The 4,249-nt window shown below is 67.7% G+C and overlaps 1 long non-coding RNA gene across 2 annotated transcripts; it reads right to left on the bottom strand.

The window, feature by feature from the left end:
- Window positions 1–763: 763 nt before the first annotated feature.
- LOC310922214 lies at window positions 764–2,870 on the bottom strand. Of its 2 annotated transcripts, XR_014592342.1 has the most exons (4): window positions 2,807–2,870; window positions 1,278–1,397; window positions 952–1,097; window positions 781–825 (listed from the first exon to the last, which is right to left on the bottom strand). It is a non-coding gene; the product is annotated as an uncharacterized lncRNA (long non-coding RNA). The 2 variants fall into 2 exon arrangements; XR_014592341.1 differs by having other exon boundaries at window positions 764–1,097.
- Between the last annotated feature and the right edge of the window lie 1,379 nt (window positions 2,871–4,249).

Below are 4,249 nucleotides of genomic sequence, written 5' to 3'. Positions count from 1 at the left end.
TACCAGTTGCTGTGATTTGTGTAATTCCATATGTTTGACTCCCAAAACTTCCCGGCGCAGGGGCTTGAGCTGACAGGGCAGCACAAAGATTGTTCTCTGTGTGGTGCCCAGGTTTGGGGTTCACTCTCACCTTTGCTAGTTTAGATGAATTACACCCACAGCCCTGAATTCCCTGCTCAATTCCCACTGCAATAACCTCACAGTGCCTCATGGAGCACGGATATTCCCACCTGCAAAAGCTTTCCGTCACTTTGCACTTCCAGCTGGCTCCCTGAAAAACCCCAGACATCATCCAGACAAAATCCATCCCACTCAAACCTTTGATTTTAAGGCATCCCCGAGTGCTATTGCTTGGGATTTAATTTCTGTGAGGGCTTTAATGCTGCTGATGGATGATGTTCTCAGGCTGGAAGGGAGGGGATTTAGGGTGGCCAGGACACACCTGGGAACTGTGTGGGAGCTCTGGGAGGTCAGAACTGGGAATTGCTGTCTGAGCCCTCTGCAGACAGCCCAAGCTGCCATTCCCAGGCCATGGCAGCTGTTCCTGGGGGGCTTTGGGGCTGTGGGTGCCTCTGTCTGGGCTGAGGCATCTCCAGGTGCCTGGGGAGAGCAGCCCCTGGCCCAGGAGCTGAGGCAGCCCTGGGGCTGTGTCTGTGCCAGCCCCATGTGAGCAGCCCCTGCCCATCCCTGGCCCCTGTGCTGGGCACTCTGTGCCACGGGCAGGGCACTGCAGGCACAGCTCCCCCCCGGCAGATCCCAAGGACAAGAGCTGGTACTTGCCTTGCTGGGGCTGCAGCCTCCTTCCTCCCTGTGCTTCCAGGACACCTGCAGGAAACACCAAGGAACATTGCTGGCAGCAAAGGAGGGGCACCAAGGCCTCTGTGCAGCTCTGGGCCAGAAAAGCAGCCCCGGCCTCAGCAGCTGCCATCATTCTGGCCTGGCAACACTCACCTGCAGGAAATGCCCTTCTGCAGGTGGGACCAGCCCTGCCTCTCTCCAGAACTCTGGCTGTGGAAGAAGGGAAGCCTCAGGACTTGTCCTGCTCCTTTCTGCCTGGAGGGGGACATTGTGTGACTTTTATGGCTGTTGGGTAAATCCTGGAAAAGGACAGAAAACGAGCATTATTGGAAGAGTTTTGTGCTGTGAGGTGCCAGCTCTGCCCCAGAGCCGTTCCAGGGGCTGCTGTGTAAAGCAGCTTTGGCAGAGAAGAAGGCACTGCAATTCCCTTAGTGGTGCCAAGGATTCCCATCCCGGGAGATCCCCCTCCCGTGACTCACAGAGTGGCTCAGCTGGTTGGAGCAGAATCCTCGTGGTGCCAACGAGTTCAATTCCGAAACGGTCCACCTACTGCCGAGTCAGATTTTAGGATCCCTCTCCACCTCGGTGTATCCTGTGATCTGGAAATAAAGAGGGAAATTCTCAGCCGAGTTTGATAAAAGACTCGTTGCCGTTGCAGAGTGTGAGTGGCAAAGGGAGGGGAAGGGAGGGTCTCACCCGGCGGGTGTTGGAAGAGCAGCCGAGTGGAGCCGGGCCCGCCCGGGGGCCCCGCCCGGCTCGTTCCGGGGGCTGCGGGCAGGGGAAGGGGCATCGGGGCGCTGCTCCCCCGAGGGGGGCGGGGGCCTCCGGGGGCTTTGCACCCCCGCGGGATTTGGGGGGCACCGGGAGCGGCGGGGTTTAGGGGTCCCGGGGCTGGCGCGGCGCTCCCCGTGCCCCCGCCGCGATCCGGCGCTGCAGGAGGAAACTCGGCCGCCGTTCTCCGGTGCGGTCACCGGCACAGCCCCGGTTCCCCGCGGCCGCGGCGAGATCGAGCCCGGAGTCCCAGGCCGGCTGCGCCCGGAGCGGCAGCGCCAGTGCCCGTCCCGGAGCGGCTCCTGCCGGCCCCGGCCCCGCCGCGGTCCCGCGGGCCGTGCCCTGCCGGGCGGGCAGAGCCGGCGGCATTCGGGACCCCCGGCGGACACGGACAGGCCCGGACACGCCGCTGGTCCCACCGCAGCGCCGAGGGCAGCGCCCGGGCCGGGGTCCCGCACAGCGCCCCGAGCGAGGGTCCCGCCCGCCGCATCCCGCAGGAACGGGAGGAGGATCCGCGCACGGAGCGGGCCCGGCCGCAATTGAGGGGCGCGCGCGGGGCGGGGCCGGGGCGGGGCCTGCACAGGTGTGAGGGGCGGGGCCTGCGCAGGTGCGCGGGGCCCCAGTGCGGCTGCGCGGGGCGGGGCCGGCACAGGAGCGCGGGGCCTCAGTGCGGCTGCGCGGGGCGGGGCTTGCACAGGTGCGCGGGGCCCCAATGCGGCTGCGCGGGGCGGGGCTTGCACAGGTGCGCGGGGCCCCAGTGCGGCTGCGCGGGGCGGTGCGAGGGGTATTTAAACCGCGAGGAGGGCGGGGCCAAGCCATTTGCCCCTCGGTGCTCGGTGGTGGAGGTTGCTGCCGGGCTGGGCTCTATATTTCTTTCTATATCTCTTTTTATTTCTCTTTCACTCTTTCTCTATACCTCTCCTTTCTTCCCTCCCTTTCTCCCCTCCCCCACCCCCTACACCCTCCCCCTCCTACCCTCCCCTCCTTCCCCCCCCACCCCCGTCCCCCCTTATCGCCCTACACACAGCAACCCTACCCTACCCTTCTCTTTCCCCTCTGCTTTCCACCCTTCCTTCCCCTCAGTCCTGGCTCCCCCGGCCACCTCTCCCTGCTCCTCTTCCCCTCCCAATTCCCCCCACCTGCGTTCAATCCTCCTCCTTCCTCCACCCTTCCTTCGCCCCGCCCTGCCTGCCCCCGCCCCTTCTCCCTGCTGCCCTGCACACCCCAACAGCTCCACCTGCTCTCTCTTCTTGACTCATCCACCAGACCACTCCGTCTGCGCTCCTCTTCCGTCCTCCCCTCTCCTTCTCTCTCCCGCAGCCGCGGGGCGCCGGATAATAAAGCCCGAGGGCCGGCCCGGCGCCCCCACCGTCCCTGGGAGCCCCACAGGGGACGGGCCCGTCCCCCCATCCGGTTCAACACACGGCCCGACACCGCCGGGGCTCCGGCTGTCCCCACATCACACCGGGGGGTCCCGGGGGTCGGAGAGAGGGGGTGGGCGGGGGGTTTAGGGGGTCCCCCTCCTTAGGAGGGGGTCCCGGGGGGCGGGGGGTGGGTGGGTTAGGGAGGGAGGGCCCCCTCCGGAGGGGGGGGTCCTGGGGCGGGTCGGGGTTGGCCCCCTCCGGAGGGGGGGGTCCGGGGGAGGGGGGCGGGGCTTGAGGGCAGGTCCCCCTCCAGGCCCCGCCCCTCCCCTCCGGACCCCCCTTTCCGGACGGGATCCAGCCCCAGCCCCTCCCCGGGACCCCCCTCTCCGGACCGGGGCCCGGGGAGAGGGAGGGGGGCGGGTGGGGTGGGGGGCCGGAGGGGAGAGGCTGTTCATTTGTCCTGCGATCTCTCTATGTGTTCACGCTGCAGAGTGACGTGACCCCCCCCTGCTTCCCCCCCCCACCCCACCCGCCCCCCTCCCTCCCCCCGGGCCCCGGTCCGGAGAGGGGGGTCCCGGGGAGGGGCTGGGGCTGGATCCCGTCCGGAAAGGGGGGTCCGGAGGGGAGGGGCGGGGCCTGGAGGGGGACCTGCCCTCAAGCCCCGCCCCCCTCCCCCGGACCCCCCCCTCCGGAGGGGGCCAACCCCGACCCGCCCCAGGACCCCCCCCTCCGGAGGGGGCCCTCCCTCCCTAACCCACCCACCCCCCGCCCCCCGGGACCCCCTCCTAAGGAGGGGGACCCCCTAAACCCCCCGCCCACCCCCTCTCTCCGACCCCCGGGACCCCCCGGTGTGATGTGGGGACAGCCGGAGCCCCGGCGGTGTCGGGCCGTGTGTTGAACCGGATGGGGGGACGGGCCCGTCCCCTGTGGGGCTCCCAGGGACGGTGGGGGCGCCGGGCCGGCCCTCGGGCTTTATTATCCGGCGCCCCGCGGCTGCGGGAGAGAGAAGGAGAGGGGAGGGTGGGAAGGGAGAAGGGCTGGCAGGGGATGAGAGGGGTAGGAAGGGCGAGTTGGGTGTGGAGAGAAGCGGGAGGGGAAGGGAAAAGACAGGTGGGGGGAAGAGAGAGGGCGGGAAGACAGAGGAGGGGGAGAGGGAGAGGTAGAAGGGGGTGGTGGGGTAGGGACAGGAGAGGAAGGAGTAGGGGGGTCGAGTTTGAGGGGAGAGGAGGAAAGAGTTTAGGGGAAAAATAAGGGGAATACAAGGAGGGGAGGGAAGGCTAGAGAGGGGGACAGGAAGAGGGCTGAAAGGGGAAGGA

This window comes from Zosterops lateralis (genome assembly GCF_965231275.1).
Source record: "Zosterops lateralis genome assembly, chromosome: W".
NCBI classification, from domain to species: Eukaryota; Metazoa; Chordata; class Aves; order Passeriformes; family Zosteropidae; genus Zosterops; species Zosterops lateralis.
Note: the sequence above shows the minus strand (reverse complement) of the source record. Positions and strands in the feature narration are given on the sequence as shown.